The sequence below is a fragment of the Sus scrofa genome, chromosome 6 (assembly GCF_000003025.6).
Source record: "Sus scrofa isolate TJ Tabasco breed Duroc chromosome 6, Sscrofa11.1, whole genome shotgun sequence".
In the NCBI taxonomy this organism is placed as follows: domain Eukaryota; kingdom Metazoa; phylum Chordata; class Mammalia; order Artiodactyla; family Suidae; genus Sus; species Sus scrofa.
Window position 1 is genome coordinate 92,131,951 of NC_010448.4, and position 22,703 is coordinate 92,154,653.

The 22,703-nt window shown below is 38.3% G+C and overlaps 1 protein-coding gene and 1 pseudogene across 5 annotated transcripts in view; one reads left to right on the forward strand and one right to left on the reverse strand.

Moving 5' to 3' along the window:
- AGO3 (eukaryotic translation initiation factor 2C, 3) overlaps positions 1-22,703 on the forward strand; it is a 144,049-nt gene that overhangs the window by 50,188 nt on the left and 71,158 nt on the right. The window contains exon 6 of one of the 5 annotated variants that reach the window (XM_021093291.1): positions 7,948-8,041. The gene's annotated coding sequence lies outside the window, so the exon portion shown is untranslated. 5 annotated transcript variants of the gene reach the window in all.
- On the reverse strand, positions 1,988-20,637 carry LOC110261116 (annotated as a pseudogene).

Sequence of the window (22,703 nt, forward strand, 5' to 3'; positions counted from 1 at the left end):
CACTAGAGATTACCAACTGGTAATTTTTCTAATATTTTTATTTCTTTGCTTTAAGATGGAATTCTTATGTGGAAAATCATATTGTCCTATTGATAATTCATTGTCTTTGATTGCTTTCTGGCACAGCAGAATGTTCCAGATTCATCTTTTTTTTTTTTTTTTTCTTTTTAGGGCCGTATCCATGGCATATGGAAGTTCCCAGGCTAGGGGTCTAACTGGAGCTACAGCCTCCAGCCAGTGCCACAGTCATAGCAGTGCCAGATCAGAGCCACATCTACAACCTACATCACAGCTCATGGCAATGCCATGGAATTTAACCCACTGAGCAAGGCCACGGATTGAACCCGCATCCTCATGGATCCTAATCGGGTTTGTTAACCACTGAGCCATGAAGGGAATTCCTACTAGGGGTATTTTTAATTATTTGTCATATCAGTACATCATTTCATATATATGTGGATGTATTTTTAGAATACATTACAAGAGGTGAGATTGATGGGTCAAAGGCAGATGTATTTGTAGTTTTTATTGTTATTGCCAGATTGCCCTCAATCAATTTCATTTTCATGTTTCATTATAAACATTTTGTATCAGTAAATGAAACTACCTCTTCCCCTATTCCTTTGCCACTAGCAATAACAAACTCGAGATTTTTGTCAGTCAAATTTGCAAGAGTTTCCTTATGTACTATTATTTTGTATTTGGTCATCTTGTCACATGTGTAGAGGCAATTTTATTTCTTTTTTTTAATTAACTATGTCATTTGCTCCCTTTTTTCTATCAGATTTTTGTTCTTTTTTACTGAGAGAGCTTTTTAAATTAAGGAAATTAGCCCTTTGTGATATGGATTGTAGATATTATCTGCAGGTTGTTACTTGTCTTTTGACCTTTGGTATGGTCTTGTTTTTGTTTTTTTGTCATATAGAAATTTGTCTTTTAGTTGGTACGGTTGTTTATCAGTCAGTCCTTTATTTTATAACTTTTAATATCTAACAGGGCTAGTCTCATTTTTCTCTTCAGGATTTTCTAGGCCATTCTTACTTACCATAAGCTTTAGAAACACCTTGTCTAGATCCAGTGGGTGTGGAAGGATGGGCTCTTAATTTTATTGTGATCTCATTATATTTTTAAATTAAGTTACTGAGTCTTACGATATTGAGTCTTTCTGTCAAGAAAATACTATGCCTTTCCATTTGTTCAGGATTACTTTTTGTTTCCTTCAGGAGTGTTTTAAAATTTTCTTCACATAAAATTTGCACACTTCTTAATTGTCATTCTTGGATATTTTCTATTTTTTTTCTATTAAATGGTTTTATAGATTCTACTTGGTTATTTTTTATATACACGTAGGCTTTCAGTTTCTATGTAGTAACTTTTTTCTTTCTGCCTTAATTGCATTCCATTACCTTTTCAAATGTTTTCTTTGGAGTTTCTAGGATATAATCATTTCATTTACAGATAGTGATAGGTTTACCTCTTCCTTAGAATATTTATACCTGTAATTATTTTAATCAGATTATATTGACCAATTAGAAAAGAGTGTTAGGTATTAGTGAGCAGTGGCCAACCTCTTTTTATTCCTTATTTTAGAAGGAATGCTTCCAGTGTATCTGCATTAAATATGATGCATACATGTATGTATATTTAGTAGCATCTGTTGTTTCCTTTGGGGTTTTTTTTTTTTTTTTTTTTGGTGTTGAAGACCCATTTAATGTGGACACTCAAGGCCTAGGCAGAGTGGGGACCATCCAGGAGTTGGGCAGGCAGGCGAGGTGAGCAGGTTGCAGGCCCACACCTGGTCCCAGGAGGGGATGCCAGTAGGTGGGGCTGGCCCAGGCATGCCACGCAAAGTACCAGAAGGGTAGCCTAGGCAGGCAGACCCACCAGGAGATCTGTAGGCCAGTCCTTGAGAAGGTCCCTAAGCCAGGTGGTGAGTAATCAGGCCAGAAGGAGGCAGGGTTGGGGCCTGGCTGGGGGCTTCTGGAGCCTAGGGGCTGGCGTCGCTAGGGGCTTCCCCAAGCTGCTGCTGGAACTTAAGGTACATCTGCCATATGGATTCAGGCAGCTCCTGGAGATGGGCATGGAGGTGGTCATTATTTTTCAGGTGGTCCAGGCAGGAGTTGATCTGATCCAACATGGAGTTGATGGTACAATATTCTGCTTCCCTGAAGCTGTTGTTCTCTCCTTCTGCACCAGTCTCCACCAGCATGCCTAGATCCCGGTTAGGGCCCAAGACTGTGGGCTCACGTGCTTCAAGGACTACATGATATGGTTGTCAGGAATGGTCATGCAGACATCCAGCACAGGGCAGAAGGTGGAGGCAGTGGATGGAACTTGGCTGTTGGTTCTTATTTTCTTAAGTACTTCTATTTTTTTGGCCATGCTTGCTGCTGGCGGAAATTCCAGGGCCTAAGATTGAACCTGCACCACAGCAATGACCCAAGCCACAGCAGTGACAATGCCAGGTCTTTAATTGAGTCCCAGAGGAACTCCCAATACTTTACTTTTTTGTTTTTTTTTTAAGGGCTGCACCCTCGGCATATAGAGGTTCCCAGGCTAGGGGTCGAATTAGAACTGTAGCCACTGGCCTACACCACAGCCATAGCAACTTGGGATCCAAGCCGCATCTGCAACCTACACCACAGCTCACGGTAACGCCGGATCTTTAACCCACTGACCAAGGCCAGGGATCGAACCTGCAACCTCATGGTTCCTAGTCGAATTTGTTTCCTCTGTGCTATGACAGGAACTCCCCAACAGCTTTTATAAATAGTGTTGATTATCAGCTCTTTTAAGATTTGGTAGAGCAAAGGACATAAAGAGTTAATAAAAAATAAGATGGCCCTTAAACATGTGAAAAGATGACCAAATGCAAATTTTGGTAAAATCTTGTAGACTGGTGTGTTTTGTTTTGTTTGGTGGGCATCTCTTTTAAAACTTACATTTATTTTATGAAAATCAGTCTGTTTAGGCTCTTGAGGTTCCGTTTTGGTAGGTTATATCTTACTACAAAATTATTTATTTTATCTGTATCTAATGTATTACAGAGTAGTTTCTTATTTTTTTTAATTTTATCTATTTCTGTGGTTTACTCACATTTATTTATTTATTTATTATATTTGTGCTTTGTCCTTTTTTACTCTTTATTACACCCCCACCAAAGAACTTCTGAAATTTTTTCTTAGTTCTCTGCTTTCTGTTTCCTAAGTCCTTAATTTCTGTTTTTAACTTTATTAAATTTTTTCCTTTATTTTTCTTCAATTAATTTAGCTGGTTTTGAACTGTATTAGTAACTAATTTACTTTTCATTCTTCTTATTGAAAAAAGTATTTATAACAATTTTTTATCACTGTTTAGCTGTGTTCCAAAGCTTCTTATTTTTTATTAAAGCATAGTTGATTTACATTATGCCAATTTCTGTTGTACAGCAAAGAGATTCAGTCATACATATGTATATGTACATTCTTTTTTTTTTTAATAACCAAATCTTCTAATATGTAGTTTTTTTGTTTTTTTGTTTTTCTTTTGTATGTTTAGGGCTGCACCTGTGGCATATGGAGGTTCCCAGGCTAGGGGTCTAATCGGAGCTGGAACTGCCGGCCTATGCCAGGGCCACAGCAACACCAGATCCGAGCCGTATCTGTCACCTACACCACAGCTCACGGCAACACCTTATCCTTTAACCCACTGAGCAAGGCCAGGGATGGAACCCGAAACGTCATGGTTCCTAGTAGGATTCGTTTCCGCTGCACCACAACAGGAACTCCTAGTGTTTCACTATATTGTTTTCTCCAAACACCACACATTTCATTTATATTTCCCCCATTATCCTAATGTTGTTTGAGGGACTTTTTTAATTTTCAGATTAAAGATCTTTTTATTTTCTTGTGTTATAAATTTCTAGTTTCACTGTGTTGTTAATCAGAAAATGTGGTTTATATTTCTGCTTTTTAAATTTTTTGAGGTGTTTTTTTGGCAACCTAATATATAGTCAGTTTTTATAAAAGTTCAGTAGCAGTTTGAAAATAAGATATTTTCAGTTTTTGGAGTTCCCACTATGGTACAGTGGGTTGAGAACCTGACTACAGCATCTCAAGTTGCTTCAGAGGTACTGGTTCAATCCCCAGCCTGGTGCAGTGGGTTAAAGGATCCAGTATAGGCTGCACCTGGCCCAGATTCAGTCCCCGGCCTGGGAGCTTCCATATGCCACAGGTGTGGCCATAAACACAAATCAATAATTAATTTAAAGAAGAAAACAGTGTTTAAAAAAAGATACATTCTGTTTTAGGGGTAGAGTTAAATGAATATCTATCAGCGCTTCTATTTTGGTTGTGTTGTTTAGATTATTTCCTTATTTATTTTTGTTTACTTGTCTCAGAATGGGAGAAATAAATTTCTGTTATGTTTCTATTTCTCCTTATATTTCCACTCTCTTTTTATTTATTTATTTATTTTTTTTTTGTCTTTTTGCTATTTCTTGGGCCGCTCCCGCGACATATGGAGGTTCCCAGGCTAGGGGTCCAATCGGAGCTGTAGCCACCGGCCTACGCCAGAGCCACAGCAACGCTGGATCCGAGCCGCGTCTGCAACCTACACTACAGCTCGCGGCAACGCCGGATCGTTAACTCACTGAGCAAGGACAGGGACCGAACCCGCAACCTAATGGTTCCTAGTCGGATTCGTTAACCACTGCGCCACGACGGGAACTCCTCCACTCTCTTAATATTGCTGCTGTGTTATTGGGAGCATATGTATACCTATCTGTGTTATTTGTTGTGAATTATACTCTTTACAATGATAAAGTGATTTTTTTTTTTTTTTTGTATTTTTGGGCCAAAAGTTTACAATTGTCTAAAAAAAGATTACTATCAATGTGGTCTATTTTCTGTGCTTTTTAAATGCTAGTTCTGATATTAGGAAGATTTTTTTCCCCCACCAATGATTACCTGTATACCTTCATACAACACTCATCTTTCTCTCTCTATAAATTAGTATCTCTTGGACGTTCCCTTGTAGCATAGCAGGTTAAGGATCTGGCATTGCCACAGCTGTGGTGCAGGTCGCATCTATGGTATAGGTTCAGTCCCTGGCCTGAGAACTTCCACATGCCATGGGTGTGGCCAAAAAATAGAATAATAAAGTAACATCTTTTGTTTTCCTTAATAAATAACATTTATATTACCTTTATTCTTGTCCTTCCCTTTTTTCCTCCCTCTCCTTTATTAAGTAATTTTACCCAGTATAGCATTATTTCATTGTTCTTTATAATTTTGCTTAAATTTATTCTACTTTCGACTTTGACTCCTGTCACTGTAAAGCGCAATCAGTGTTAGTTCTACTTTTTATGATTTTTCTGTCATTCTATTACTATTCCTTGTTTTTTGAGCATCTAACAGTTATGTTCCATCTGTCACCTGTGTGTCCACTTGTTTTCATCTTAAATTTCCAATTATATGTATTGGTGTCTAACTGTAAGTCCTTTTGCTGAAATTTTTCCTGTCATCTGTCACCTCAGGAAGGGCTCATATGAGTAAGAGCTGAATTTTTGCATATTTAAAACTATTTGTCTATAGCATTATTCCTGAAGGACTGCTTGGCTAGACATAAAATGACTTGACTCACACTTTATTGAATTTCTTATAGGTATTTTTCCATTGTCCTCTGACAGTGAATGTTCAGTAGACAAGTATGACGTCAATTTGATTTTTTTTTTTTTTTCCCTTAGATGGGACCTGCTTTTTTTGTCTGGTTGCTGAAAACATATTTTACAATTATTTTGCTAGATTTTTTTCTCAGTGTTGACCATTTTTGGTCAATTTTATTTAAAACATGGGATTCCCTTTGAAAATGTACGTTTGACTCTTTTATCTTTTTTTTAATCTGTCATTTTATTTTCTTTTTAAAAAATTTTACTCTATTTGCTCCTTACTGTGCCTTCTATGGTATAATTTGTACCATTTGCTCACTGTGGTTTAGTTTTCATTTTTTGAATTAAAAAAATCTTTTTCTTCCATTTCTTTCATGAGTTCTGCAGTGCTTATTTCATTTTCTTCTCTTGACTGTCTCTTCCCTGAATTCTTAAACTTCTACTGTGATATCTTCATAGCTGCATTCAAGGAATTTTTTTTTTTTTTTTTTTTTTTTTTTTAAGGGCTGCCCTTGTGGCATATGGAGGTTCCCAGGCTAGGGGTCTTTTAGGCCTATGCCACAGCCACAGCAATGCCAAATCCAGGCTGCATCTGTGACCTACACCACAGCTCACGACAACGCTGGATCTTTAACCCACCAATCAAGGCCAGGGAGTGAACCCGCAACCTCATGGCTCCTAGTTGGGTTCATTTCCACTGCGCCACAACAGGAACGCCAAGGAATTTTAAATTCATGTTAAAAAGTAGTGTTATGATCATTATACAACTACAGATGTGATAAATTCATTTGAGTAATAAAAAAAAATGAAAAAAAAAGTAGTGTTATAATTTTTTAGCTACTTTGTGGTGATATTTTCTGTTGAGTTTTCTTTGTCAGGGATGCTGTGCTGCTTTTTTACTTTTTTTTTTTTTTTTTTTTTGTCATTTCTTGGGCTGCACCCACGGCATATGGAGGTTCCCAGGCTAGGGGTCTAATCGGAGCTGTAGCCACAGCAACGCAGGATCCGAGCCGCGTCTGTAACCTACACCACAGCTCAGGGCAACGCCGGATCATTAACCCACTGAGCAAGGACAGGGACCGAATCCGCAACCTCATGGTTCCCAGTCGGATTCGTTAACCACTGCGCCACGACGGGAACTCCACGTTTTTTAATGGTATCTTTGCATGGATACTTACAACTTTTCTTATTTGTATTTAAATGAGATGAGTTTTCCCAAACCACCTATTAGAAGAGACTGGAGTGGGAGAGGGAGGTGAGACAAGACATTAGGAGAAGGTAGTTTTTCCAGGTTTCTTTGCTCAAGCCCCCTGTCCTTTGTTGTTCTGATGGATTCTTCAAAATAAAGCTGCACCTTCTTTGCCTCTCATGTGTTTAAGAAGTTTCTGTTACCAGGTAGGATATAGCTATCAGAGACTATACCTTTTAAATTGCCTGCTCAAATGTTAACAGAGAATTTGTGCTATTATTCTGACTTCTCTGCCGGTTTGAAATTAGAAGAAAAATGCATGCCTTGGTTCTAAAAGAGTAGTCCTGTCTGAACTCTGTCTTTTCTAGTTCACCCTCCACTCACTCTCATGACACTTTCTACACCTCCTCTCTACTTCCTTCTGAGATTCTTGCATTCAACCCCAGTTCTAAACATTGCAGATCCCACTCAGGATAGGACCCCCTCTTTCTGGAGCAAAAATTTGTTATTATCCCACCAGGCTTTCTTTCATACTTCATGTCCTTTTCCCTTGCATAGGTTTTACTAGTCCCAAGTACTTTGGATCATATTTATGTACAATTTGGCATTTTTTAGGTTTTTATTGTATCCTAGGTTCCTTTTCTCTCTTTTACATTCTCTTTGTTGCTCTATATTGAATTCTAAGAGGAAAAGCGGAAAATTTTGGAAATAAATTGCTGCTCTTTTCCCACTACTTAAAGTCCAGCTTTGGATATTATTTTAAAAATAATTTCTAAATAACTCATTGGTTAAAGAAATCATAAAGAAGAGTTTAAATATTTTGAACTGAAGGGTAATGAAAGTAGTACATATCAGAATTGGTATGATTAGTTAAAGCAATGCTTACAAAGAATCTCAAACCTTAAATGCCTGTTAGAAAAGAAGAAAAGTATCAGTGACCTATGCATTCATCTTAGTAAGTCAGAAAAATTAAATGCAGAGAAAAATAGAAGAAAATAAAAGTGAAAAGTAGAAATTAATCAATAGAAAACAAATTTACCTCTATCCTGTAGATAGGAAGACTTAAAAGGTTTTTAAGAAGAATAGTGACATGATCGTATTTGTTTTCCAGAAAGAGACCTCTGGCAGCAGTGTGGAGAATAGATAGAGGAGAAAAAAACTAATCTGAGAAGCCAGTTAGGAGGCTTTTTCAATCACTAGTTCAGGTAAGAGATGGTGATGGTGTAATGTGGGATGGTGAGGAAGGAACATATTATGAAGATTAAGTTGAAAAAATAGATTTAAGAACCATGTCCAGAAAAAAAACTTTGGGTATAGTTACTGGTACATGGAATTGGTTGAAAATGAATAGATCAGAAGATTTACTAGGTTTTTGAAGAAAAAACATTTTTTAATAAAACTACAAACTTAGTGTGTTAGGTTCAACCAGAGAAGCAGAACCAGTAGCATCTTTATATAGAGAGATGGGGCTTACACAGTTTTAGGGGCTAGCTAGTCAAGTCTGAAATCCTTAGGGTAGGCTCTCAGGAAGGGCAGGCTCAAATACGTGAGTATGGGCTGAAGCTGCTGTCCATGGGTGGAATTTCTTCTTTCTCTTAGGGATACCTCAGCCCTGTTTTTAAGGCCTTCAACTGACCGAGGCCCACCCAGACTATTCAGAATATTCTCCTTAAAGTCAACAGAGTATAGACTTTAATTACATCTATATAATACCTTTAGAACAATACCTAGATTAATGTTTAATTAAATAACCGACAACTAATAGCCTAGCTAAACAGATGTATTAAAAATAAAAAAGGAGTTCCCATGGTGGCTCAGTGGTTAACAAATCTGACTAGGAACCATGAGGTTGAGGGTTCGATCCCTGGCCTTGCTCCGTGGGTTAAGGATCCGGTGTTGCCGTGAGCTGTGGTGTAGGTTGCAGACTCGGCTCAGATCCTGCATTGCTGTGGCTCTGGCATAGACTGGTGGCTTCAGCTCTGATTCGACCCCTAGCCTGGGAACCTCCATATGCCGCGGGAGCAGCTCAAGAAATGGCAAAAAAATAAAAAATAAAACCATACCTAGCCTATAAAATTCTCTGCTTATTCAGTCTTTGAAACAACCTGCATATTCCCAGACCTTCTAGTTCAGTGATTGTGCTGTATTATAAACTAGCTTTCAAGAAGGACATATTCAGAGTTGCTGTTTTGGCTGAGTGGTAACAAACCCGACTAGTATCCATGAGGATGCGGGTTCCATCCCTGGCCTTGCTCAGTAGGCTGAGGATCCAGTGTTTCTGTAAGATGTGGTGTAGGTCACAGATGTGGCTCAGATATTGTATTGCTGTGGCTGTGGTATAGGCTGGCAGCTGCAGCTCTGATTTGACCCCCAGCCTGGGAACTTCCATATGCTGCAGTTGAGGCCCTAAAAAGCAAAAAAAATAAAAAATAAAAAAAGGCATACTTACTAGTATGCATTCAGAATAGTGACTCATTCATACCAGGTATGAATGATAATGCTGAATTTGGGAGGTAGGTCTGCTGTTGCTGATTAGCTGGCAGTAGAAATAGTACTTAGATTGAAAGCAGGGATGAGAAGAATAGTGCCATGAGAAATACTGGCATTTAAGGAAGGAAGAGGAACCAGAGAGCAACAAATCATCACAGGCAGTTTGAGAGCCAAAAGATGGTGTCAGGGAAGCCAAGGGAGGAAACATACTCAGAGAGTAAAGGATTTCACAGATAAGCAGTGGGAGCTTTTCCAGTAAAATTAAGAGTAAGACAAAGACGTCAGTACTATGATATTTAGTCACTCTTGTGTTTGCTAACTTCTGTTCTTCTTGCAGGTTTCAGTCTACATGTTACTTCCCTGAGAAGCAGTATTTGACACCTTTCTCCCCCCCTTCCCTCCCCCATCCAGCCATCCCCCAAGTCTGAGTTAGATATTTCTCTCATGTATACCCCTAGCACAGTATACTTCCCCTGTAATACCATGTGTCATCTTGAATTATAAGTGTTTATTATTTTTAGTCTCCTATTAGAATGAAAACTCCATGAAGCTAGGGACTATCCATCTAATTTACCTGTATATGTACCCTCAATGCCTGGCACAACTTTTGGTCATATTAAATAAAAAATGAATAAATAAAAAAACATGTCTGCGCAGTTAACGAATCGACTAACATGAGGGGGGTCCTGGCTAGGGAAGATCCAACTGCGTGAGTGGTGTAGGGAGCGGCTCGATCCGTGGGGCTGGGGGGGGCTGCAGCTCGATTGACCCTAGCAACTCATATGCACGGACGAAAATACAACAACAAAAAAAAAAAAAAAAAACCAAGAACATGGAGGAAGAGCATCCAAATGAGCCTGGAAAGTTAGAAAAATATTTGTAGAAATAAATGATGTCTTAGCTGAGCTTTAACATATGATGAGATCAAGAGTTGGGATTAAAAAGGGGATACACAAGAATAAAAGATTTCTGAGTGGTCTCTAAAACTATTGAAAGATAAAAGTGAAAAATCTAAATGAAATATAGTAGCCTTATTGAGAAGAATCCACTTGATATCAGTTCTAACAAAATTAATCTATAAATGCAATTTTAAGTAAAGTTCCAACAGAGTACATAGTGAAACCTTTATCATAAGTCAATATTAAGATTTATGTGGAAAAATGAATGACTACGAACAGTCAATATAACTGTAAAGAATAAAGGGGGAGGACTTGTCCTCCCTATTTTATTTTATTTATTTATTTTGTCTTTTTAGGGCCACACCCACAGCATATGGAGATTCCCTGGCTAGGGGTCCAGTCGGAGCTGTAGCCACCAGCCTACAGCCACAGCCACAGCAACGATAGATCCGAGCCGAGTCTGCAACCTACACCACAGCTCACGGCAATGCTGGATCCTTAACCCACTGAGCAAGGCTGTGGATCAGACCCACAACCTCATGGTTGCTAGTCGGATTCATTTCCACTGCACCATGATGGGAACTCCTGCCTTCCCTATTTTAAAACTGTAGTACTTATACCACACTTTAACTGCAGGAACAGACAGATTAATGAAGCAAAATACAGAGCCTAGAAATAAGCTGAATGTGTATGTGTACTTTGTTTATGTTAAGTTGGCATTTCAAGTCACTGAGGAAAGAGTGAAGTATTTCATAAATGATGTTATATAGTTGCTAACTGTATGAAGAAAAAATAATTAGACCCTCTTACATCATATCCCAAATTTATTTCTAGGTAGAACGTAATCTAAAATTTGAAAAGCAAGGAGTCCCCTGTGGTACAGTGGGTTAAGGATATGGCATTGTTGCTGCAGCAGGTCAGGTCACTACAGTGGCTTGGGTCACTACTGTGGCACAGGTTCAGTCCCTGGCCTGGGAACTTCCACCTGCCACGGGCATAGCCAATAAATACAATACAAAATAAAATAAAATACAGCAAACCTTCCAAAAAACTTGAAAAGCAGAACTTTGAAATTCAGGAAAAAAATGAGAATAACATTAATCAAAATATAAAACATATATATCAAAAAAGAAAACACTGATAAACTTGGCTACATCAAAATTTAAAACTGATTTGTATAAAAGACCCTGTCAACAATGTTAAAATGCTAGGAGAATATTTACAGCTCATATAATCGAGAGTTTTATGGAATATAAGATCAGTAGTAAAAAAGATAATTCACAAAAGAGAAAATCCAAATGGCTGATAAACACATGAATATCAGGTTCTCAAATTCATTAGTAATCAGGAATGAAATCAGTACCATTTCTACCATTTCACATCCATCAGATTTGTAAAAATTTAGAAGTCATATCAAATGTTGGTGAGAATAAAGTAAAAGGAACTCTCATGCACTGTTAGTAAGGGTATGATTTGATACAACTACTTTGGAGAGCAGTTTTCAATATCTAGAAAAGATGAAGTAAAGATGAAATTGAACATATCTTAAAACCCTTGATATACCATAGAGATATCTTGCATATATCCCTGAAACAATATTTATAATCGCAGAAAATTGGAAACAGCCTGCTTCCTGTAAATAGCAAAATAAATATTCAAATGAGTATATAAATTGTTATATTACGATGTGCTGTATGACAGTTAAATGAATGAACCAGATCTATATATATCAACATGGATTATTTTTGAAAACAGTGTTGGATGGGAGTTACCGTCATGGCTCAGTGGAATCGAATCTGACTAGTATCCATGAGGATGCATGTTCAATCCCTGCCCTTGCTCAGTGGGTTAAGAACCCAGAGTTGCTGTGAGTTGGGATGTAGGTCACAGACACAGCTTGGACCTGGCATTGACGCGGCTGTGGCATAGGCCAGAGGCTACAACTCCGATTAGAGCCCTAGCCTGGGAACCTCCATATGCCACGGGAAAAGTCCTAAAAATCCAAAAAAGAAAAGAAGAGAGTGTTGGGAGGGTGAGCAATAGCAAAGGCTATGTTACTATTTATGAAAATTTAGAAAAATAAAAAGTATATATGGGATACATTACAAATGCAATAAAATTATCAAAACATAGATGGGACAAATACCAGTTTCAGGATAGTGGTTCCCTTTATGAAGAAAGAAGGAAGAGGAATTAAATAGATTGGGGTCGGGAAAAGAGACCTAAAAGACTGCATCTTTCAAGAAAAATGTGAAAGTTGAGTGTCCATTGTGGCTCAGTGGGTTAAGAACCCAACCAACCGTAGTCTCTGTGAGGATGTGCGCCTTGCTCAGTAGGTTAAGGATCTGGGCATTGCTGCAAGCTGCTGCGTAGGTCACAGATACTGCTCGTATCTGCTGTCACTGTGGCTGTGGCGTAGGTAGGCCTCCGCTGCTGCTCTGATTTGACCTCTAGCCTGGAAACTTCTATATGCAGCAGGTGCAGCCTTAAAAAGAAAAAAAGGAAAGAAAAATGTGAAAGTATGTGTATTTATGTGAACAAACTGTGTAGATAACTTCAGGTGCCATTGTGAAGCAAAATAATCAAGATGGTATTTTTTTAAAGACCCGTGATATCTTCATGAAGTGAAATAAAGCCTAAAATTTTAAATGGGTTTATTTTTAAGTTGTCAATACTATGTAATGCTGCTGTGAAAAATAATGAGGGAAAGTATTGCACCGATCACCATACTTGCTTATATTTCCTTTTTCATTTGTGTGATTTTGATTTCGCAACCTTTGCACTTGGTGTATTATACTGAACAAAGCAGTCTTTATTGAATTTGAAATCAACCAAAGAAAATTGGTATTGAGCAATATCAGTATTACAAAGAAGTATTAAGTGCAATGGGACCATCTAACAAAGGGATCCATTCTAGTCTCGGTGTTTGAAGAACATTTTTCTGAGGAAGTGACACGAGCTAGGCGAAATTTGTGGTGGAGATAAGCAATGGAAGAGTACTTTAAGAGAGCGAGCAATTTAATTCTAATTGTGTGACTTAATCTTGTTTTCAAAATGATTGTTTTCATGATATTTAATACCCTAACTCTCAACTATGTAATTAAACTTAATGAATTTTACCAGTCTAAGACATAAACTTTTTTTCACATTTCATCATCTCTGAACTTAGGAGATATCTTGGAGTAGATGGTTTGTCACAGTTTAATTGACAGATTTCTCTTTTAGGATACATAAAATATCAATGTACCTTTTCATAATTGGCATTTTGGAGTCAATGAAATGCAGATTTTCTTTTCTTTTCTTGCTTTTTAGGGCTGCACCTGCGGCATATGGAGGTTTCCAGGCTAGTAGTCGAATTGGAGCTGCATTTGCCAGCCACAGCCATAGCCACAGCCACAGCCACAGCCACAGCCACCCCATATCCCAGCCAATCTGCCATGTACACCACAGCTCACGGCAAAACCAGATCTTTAACCTACTCAGTGGGGCCAGGGATTGAACTGGCGTCCTCATGGATATTAGGTTCTTTACCACTGAGCTACAGCGGAACCTCCTGCAGAATATTTTTTTAGGTTAACCTCTTTCTAGACCTAACTCATGTGCAGCTTGCATTTTATTGTAATTATGCATTTTAAGAGTATCAGACTGAATCTGGTTTTTATTAGTTGTATCTCCCTAAAGATATTTTTGTTATCCACTTATGTACCAGGTAGAATGCTAAACGTTTTACATTAATTACAGCTTTCCCTCATTACCTGGGTTCCATGGATACCAAGGGCTGACTGTATTATGCCATTTTATATAAAGGACTTGAGCTCCCACCGATTTTTGATATCCATACGGAATCCTAGAACCACTCTCGCACAGATACCAAGGGACAGCTGTATCTCATGTGAACTTTATCGCAGTTGTATGAGTTAGGCGATACCCCCAACTGAAGTTCAGAGAAAAAAAATCTCTAAACTTTCTCTTTCTAAAGGTCATATAATCTAACTTTATATTTACATTACTATATATGTAATATAACCTAAAATATATTTAATATATATATTTAATATAACCATAGTTTATATTTAAATAATAGAGGTCAGCTTTTCTGATTCCAAAGCTTATACCATTAATGTTCACAACTCTTTCTGTATCCTTTAAGAAGCAAGATTCCTGGCAGACACATCTCAGACCTGAGACATCTGAGTTGAGAAATGTTTTTTATTTTCATTTACTTTATTTACTTTCTTTGCTTTTCAGTAAAAAGTAGCTCTCTATAAAACATTCACTATCTCTTTTGCTGCTAGAAGAAAGTAGTCAGAATACATAAATCATTGTAAAATTTAGTAATTTTAATTTATTCTGCTTAATAGTCAAAGGTTCACACTGAATATGCTTCCTTTGCATATTTCTAGTAGGTAAGTTATTTATTTTTTTGTCTTTTTAGGGTCGCACCCTTGGTATATGGAGGTTCCCAGGCTGGGGATCGAATTGGAGCTATAGCCACTGGCCTACACCACAGCCACGCCAGATCTGAGTCATTTCTGTGACCTACACCACAGCTCATGGCAATGCCAGGGAACAAACCTGTGTCCTCATGGATACTAGTCAGATTTATTTCTGCTGAGCCACGATAGGAACTCCTCTAGTAGGTAATTTATCAATCACAACATTAGTGTTGCCTGCTTTGTATGTTTGTCTTAGGTTCAGGTGTAAGATCCTTAAGGTTAAGAAATAAGTTGGTTATATAGTATTCAAATTAGTCCTCAGAAATAGATCAAAGCAAAACATTTATTTCTTTAGGGTAAAGTGAGAGTCTGATTTTAGGTAGGAGGGCAGGAACTTTATCAACATGCCAAGTAAAGTTATCTGTATCAGGCTTGTCCATTTGTACATTGTCCATGTACATTAGAAAACAGTATAATAGGAATTTCAGTGACAGTATTCACCAAATCTGTTACTTGATTGACACTGTTTCAGTCTGATTGAGTATGCTCTTCATATTTGGTATACAACTGTCCTCTTGGGATCACACTTCACTATCTCTATCCCCTCCCCCCCCTTTTTTGTCTTTTTGCCTTTTTCTGGGGCCGCTCCCACGGCGTATGGAGGTTCCCAGGCTAGGGGTCCAATTGGAGCTGTAGCCGCTGGCCTACGCCAGAGCCAGAGCAACGCGGGATCTGAGCCATGTCTGCAGTCTACACCACAGCTCACAGCAACGCCAGATCCTTAACCCACTGAGCAAGGGCAGGGATCGAACCCGCAATCTCATGGTTCCTAGTCGGATTCGTTAACCACTGAGCCACAATGGGAACTCCTATCCCCCCCTTTTTAAAAACATTCAGAAGTTTCATGAAAAGTTTAGCTGGGTTTCTATGTTGGGAATAATTTTCCTTCATAAATTTGAAAGCAGTGCTCCGTTTTTAAATGGCTTTAGTAAGGTTTTGCTTCCCTTGTTTATTTAACTTTCTGGAAAATTTACTCACCTTCATCTTCTAACCCTCTCTTCACTTTTTCATTTTTGCTATTATGTTTTTAAATTCTAATCATTCCTTTTTATTTTCTGAATGTTATTTTAATATGGCATACTGTTCTTTTTCACATATGATATTCTCTAAGCTCATTGAAAATAATTTATTTTGGAGTTTTGTTTTTCTTGTATGTGCTTATGTTTCCTCCAAGGTCTCTTTGTTTGTTCACTTTGATCTCTGTCCTCCATTCTGGAGGCTTCCCGTAGTGTCCTTGATTATTTTCTCTGGATACAGTGGGAATCTAAACCACTGACTAGATGCTTCGAATGCATCCTGGGGCCTATTGACCTTGAGCTTTATCATAGGGTGATTTAAGTGGACTGATGTTGGGGAACCTATATTGTTGGTATCCTTAGGTCTTTCCTGTTGGCTGGTCAAATTTCCCAAAGATGAGTCTTAAAACTCCTGCCTGAAAGGTAACAGTCTCCTTGTCTGCATTCTGGAAGCCAAGTTGGGGAGTCTGGCTTGGGAGATGTCTGCATTCAGCATTTAATATTTACAATCATTTAATTCCTTGTTTGGGGTATAGTCCTGTGTCCTCAACTGTGCCGGACATCCTCCCTCCAATAAGTCTTTTACTTTTTCCAGAGAATAGACGTACAGATTATGCCAGGATGAAGAAGAGGCAGTTGTTCAGCACTGTGAATGGACAAAGGATCTAGAACTTTACCTGCTTCTCAAACAGCCTTTCTCTTCATTTTTCTGTACCACCCCCCTCCTTTTATCATTAGTTTCAGAGGTACCTGGTACTGTCATTTCTCATGCCTTGTGAGGTTACTATCTGCTATGTCTATTACAACTTGTCTACTTGCTTTTCATCATTTAAAATGTTGATGCATTTCCTGTTTTCTGTTCTCCTTCCTTCCATGTTTATGTCTTTTCTTACTTTATTAAAAAGTTCCCTACCATAGTCATAGAGTTTGGGAAAGGAGTGAAATGAGCTGCTTATGGTTTACCTGCCATCTTAACCCAGGATCTGTTCTTAAAAGGCAGAGGCTTTTGTCTGGTTCATCTCTAAATTCCAATGCACAAAGGAGTCCCTGTATAGTAGGTACTTGAAGAATGTTTAAATGGATGATGAAGTCTTATTTTATACCTGTAAAATTCAGTTGGTAACAAATTTGTGTGGAGGCCTTTTTTCTTGCCGCCTGGACCTCTCCGTAGGGCTGGTTAAGTGTTCTCATGAAATTGTGGCTGGCTTCCTCTGGAGCAAGTAATCCATGATAGATGGCAAAAGCTCTAATGACTTTAAGGCCTAGAGTGAAAGTCACATACTGGTATTTTTGTAATATCCTATTAGATTCACAAATCAGTTATGTTCAGTGTGGAGAAACTTACACAAAGGTGCAAATTCCATGAGGCAAGATTTATTATTAGGGACCATCTTGGAGGCAGGCTACCACACAAAGTTTCTATCTTAAGCTAGAAGAACAAATTAAATCCAAAGTAAGTAGAAGGTAAGAAATAATAAAGGTCAGAGCAGAAATTAATTAAATAGAAAACTACAGAAAATAAATGAAACCAAAAGTTGATTCTTTTTAAAAAGTTAGTAAAATTTAAGAAATTTATAAATTCCTAGCAAAACTAGTCAGGAAAAGTAGAAAAAAAAATTACTAGTGTCAGGAATGAAAGAAAGGGTTATCGCTAAAGAGCCTTCTGAATTGAAAATAAAGGAATGTTAGGAACAATTTTGTACCAATTAATTTTGTAACTTAAATGAAACACAACTTTATAAAAGAAAATTGGAATAGCCTGTATCCATTAAGAAAATTGAGGAGTTCTGGAGTTCCCGTCGTGGCGCAGTGGTTAACGAATCCGACTAGGAACCATGAGGTTTCGGGTTCGGTCCCTGCCCTTGCTCAGTGGGTTAACGATCCGGCGTTGCCGTGAACTGTGGTGTAGGTTGCAGACTCGGCTCGGATCCCGCGTTGCTGTGGCTCTGGCGTAGGCCGGTGGCTACAGCTCCGATTGGACCCCTAGCCTGGGAACCTCCATATGCCGCGGGAGCGGCCCAAGAAATAGCAACAACAACAGCAACAAAGGACCAAAAAGACAAAAAGAAAAAGAATCCTAGGGAGTTCCCATTGTGGCTTAGTGGGAATCCTTGAGGATGCAGGTTCGATCCCTGGCCTTGCTCAGTGGGTTAAGGATCTGGCATGGCTGTGGTGTAGGCTGGCAGCTACAGCTCTGATTGGACCCCGCCTGGGGACCTCCCTGTGCCTCAGGTGCAGCCCTAAAAAGACAAAAAATAAATAAAAATTAAAATTAAAAAATTAAAAAAATTAAAATGTGTTATAAAGTATATCACAAACCTTTAATGAAATTGAAATGACCTTGATAAATTCAGAGATATATTATGTTCTTGAATTGAAAGACTGTCCTAGTGGTATTCTCAACATTTAGTCTCTTCTGGTAAATTTTTTTGCCTTAGTTGTATATTATACATACCTAGATAATGACAATCTAAGTAGTTGGTAATATCTGATTTTCTGCCATACTCCACTCAGGTTTTTTTATTTCTCAATTTTATTTATCTGAATTCTAGCACTTGCCCATGAATTTTGATTATGAATGTAGTACAAATGTGTCCATTTGATTAATGGTTGTCTAGGTTGTTTCCATCCTTTTTACTATTAACAGTACTAGAATAAGCCTTCTTGTTCATGTTAACTTTCACAGATATGGAATTTTTCTAGCGTATATATACCAATAGAGTGAAATTGAATTGAAAATTATGCTCATCTTGAAACTTACTGTAAATTACCATTCACTCCTAACTGACTTATCAACAGTCTGAGAGCTTTCATTTTTCATTTTTCCTTTGGCTTGTTGTCAGTTTGTGTTACTGGTCTTGAAATTTTTTGCCCATCTTGGTGTAAAATGGTAGCTCAATATAGTTTTTATATATATTTCCTTAATTACAAATATAATAATTATTGAAAAATTTTTTGACATTTAGGTTTTCTCTGCCATGCTTATTGTTTTATCTTGATCTGTAGGAACTCATTACATATTCTGTGTAGTAATCAATATCCACATAGTAATCCACATATCTATAGATATGTGTGGTTGGGTTTTTTTAGCTTTGTTTATGGTGTCTTTTTCCTTATAGTTTTTGTATCTTAAGAAATTCTTTCTTGCTTCCAAGATCATAAAAAATATTCTATATTTTCCTTTAAGTGTTGTTTTTCTTCTCAGGTTTAGTTTTCTGAATAGCAGTTTGTTTTTGTATAATGATATAAATTAGGCTTTCAAGTCTATTCTGTTAGTCTGCTGTGTCTGTCCCATGGCCTCTTGACTTGAATAGGATTATAACAAATATTGATGAATGATAGAGCAGACTTTATTCCTAAAAAGTGTCTTGGCTATTTTTGTTTCCTTGGTCTTTCATAGTAATTTTGGTATCAGTTTCTTAAGTTCCAAAGGTCAAGGAGGTTGTATCCTGTTGGTATTTTCATCAAAATTGCTTTGAATTTGCAGATTAACTTACAAATAATTTATGCTGATAAGGTATATTACTCCATTTTCTTTGGCCACACTGGTGGCATGAGAAGTTCCCAGGCCAGGGATGGAACCTGATCCACAGCAGTGACAATACCAAATCCTTAACCACTAAGCCACCTTCCATACTCTGTTTATTTAAATCTTCTGTAATAGTGAAGATACCTATTATTTATACAGGTCTTATACATCTTTTTTTTAGATTTTATTCCAAGTGTCTCATTTTGTGTGTGTGTGATATTAAATGATGTCTTCTTATATTTTAAGTAGGTTGCTAGTGTATAAGATTGTAATTTATTTTTATAATTGATCATAAATCTAGCAACCTTACTGAACTCTCTTATTCTGTAATTTATCTATAGATTATTGGCTTTTCTCTCTAGATAGTCATATTGTGAAGAATAATAATTTTGTTTCTCTCGGAGTTCCCGTCGTGGAGCAGTGGTTAACGAATCCAACTAGGAACCATGAGATTGTGGATTCAATCTCTGGCCTTGCTCAGTGTGTTAAGGATCCAGTGTTGCCGTGAGCTGTGGTGTAGGTCGCAGATGAGGCTTGGATCTGGCGTTGCTGTGGCTCTGGCCTAGGCCGGCGGCTACAGCTCACATTCAACCCCCAGCCTGGGAACCTCCATGTGCCGTGGGAGCGGCCCTAGAAAAGGCAAAAAGACAAAAAATAATAGTTATAATAATTTTGTTTCTCTTTCCAATCTTTTTACTTTTTATCTCGCTTAAATTGTATTACTGTGCTAGTTAGGACTTTTTATTAAATCGAGTTGAATTTACCATAGCCTTTTGGTAGATTTATCAAATTAAGGAAGCTCGTTTCTAGTCCTAGTTATGGTGAGCATTTTAGTTATGGTGCTGAACTTTATCTACTGCATTTTAAGGAGCCATTCTCTATAGAAATGTTTACTTCCTTTAGTGTGTTAATGTGGTATATTTTGTTGATAGGTAAACTCATCTGATTTGTGAAAGAAAGAATAAAATGCATATATATATAGAGGTTTATAAAATGTTAAAGGATTCAATCAAAGGATAGTCAGATTTTTGCTCTTTGTAATACATGCCTAATTCAGCTGTACTCACTGATTTCATCCCATCTCTCTCTTTTTTTTTTTTTTTTTTTTTTTTTGTCTTTTAAGGGCTGGACCCACGGCATATGGAGGTTCACCGGCTAGGAGTGGAATCAGAGCTGTAGCCACTGGCCTACACCACAGCTCACAGCAACACGGGATCCTTAACCCACTGAGCGAGGCCAGGGATCGAACCTGCATCCTCATGGATACTAGTTAGGTTCGTAAACCACTGAGCCACGACGGGAACTCCCACATCCCACCTTTTGTAAGAGCTTTTCTTCACTAACTTTAATTTTTACCTCAAATGCCCACATTATCATAGGGAAGACAGTAAACAGTAAAATGATTAGAAATATAGTGGGACAAACACTACAGAAATTAACGGAATATTAAACAGGATAAATAATGCTTGTTTAGTAGTTTCAACCCTGTGATGTAAGACACATTGTGGGAGTTCCCTTCATGGCTCGGTGGTTAACGAACTGACTAAGATCCATGAGGATGTGGGTTCAATTCCTGGCCCTTCTCAGTGGGTTAAGAATCCGGTATTGCTGTGAGCTGTGGTGTAGGTCACAGATGCAGCTCAAATCTGGCATTACTGCAGCTGTGGTGTAGGCCTGCAATGGCAGCTCCGATTCAACCCCTAGCCTGGGAACCTCCATATGCTGTGAGTGCGTCCCTAAAAAGCAACAACAAAAAAAAGGAAGAAAGTTTACCTGTAGAATTAGACAAATTAAGCATGTTACTTATTACTTAAGTAAATACTTATTTTCCTTTATCCATATTTTTAAATTAACACAGAAGCTATATGTGCTTATTAGGTATGTATCCTGACAACCTTGGGTTTTTTTGTTTTGTTTTGCCTTTTAGGGCCACACCTGCAGCATATGGAGGTTCCCAGGCTAGAGGTCTAATTGGAGCTGTAGCCTTCGGCCTATGCCACAGCCACAGCAACTCGGGATCCAAGCTGCGTCTTCAACCTACACTACAGCTCACGGCAACACTGGATCTTTAACCCACTGAGTGAGTCCAGGGATTGAACCCTCATTCTCATGGTTCCTAGTCGGATTCGTTAACCACTGAGCCACGACGGGAACTCCCAGCCTTGTTTTAATGCACAACAATATTCTCATATCTTTAGTAGGAGAATATAGTGTATACTTTTTTTTTTTTTTTGTCTTTTTTTGCCATTTCTTGGGCCGCTTCCCATGGCATATGGAGGTTACCAGGCTAGGGGTCCAATCGGAGCTGTAGCCGCTGGCCTACACCAGAGCCACAGCAACGCGGGATCGGAGCCGCGTCTGCAACCTACACCACAACTCACGGCAACACTGGATCCTTAACCCACTGAGCAAGGCCAGGGATCGAACCCACAACCTCATGGTTCCTAGTCAGATTCGTTAACCACCGAGCCACGACAGGAACTTCAGTGTATACTTTTTTTTTTAAAGTACTATGTATTTGAATAAGTTATCCAGAATGCTAATGCAATCTTATCTGTCTCTTTAAAAAAAAAAAAAAGTTCAGGGAGTTCCTGTCGTGGCGCAGTGGTTAACGAATCCGACTAGGAACCATGAGCTTGCGGGTTCGATCCCTGCCCTTGCTCAGTGGGTTAACCATCCGGCGTTGCCATGAGCTGTGGTGTAGGTTGAAGACGCGGCTCCGATCCCGCGTTGCTGTGGCTCTGGCGTAGGCCAGTGGCTACAGCTCCGATTCGACCCCTAGCCTGGGAACCTCCATATGCCGCGGGAGCGGCCCAAGAAATAGCAAAAAGACAAAAAAAAAAAAAAAAAAATTCAATATTGTAGAAATGGTTAAAGTTTATTTGGATGGAAGTTTAGCAATGAGTATTGATTCTTAAACCTTTCTTCCGGAAGTACTCATGGATGTGCACCTATGTGCACCCATGCATATGCACGCGCACACACACACATACACACACAGGACATTTGTTGGAATATTTTTTATAATGGTAAAAAAAAGTAACTATCCATTGTTAGGGACACAAAGTAGGTCCACACAATGAGATATCTTGCAGCTGAAAAAGAATGATATAGTTCCATATTAATAATACACATCTATCTCTAAATATATAATGAGAAAAAAAATTAAAGAGTTCCTGCTGTGGTGCAACAGGATATGCTGCGTGTCTGGAATGTTGAGACACGTGTTCAATCCCCAGCTGGGCACAGAGGGTTAAGGATCTATTGTTGCTGCAGCTACAACATATGCTGTAACTGCCACTTGGATCTGATCCCTGGCCTGGAAAGTCCATATTCCACGGGGTGGCCCAAAAATAAAAAAAGAAGAGAGGAAAGAAAGAGAAATCAAAGCCCAGAATAGTGTTTCTAATGTTTTTATCGTTTGTGTTCTTTTTCAT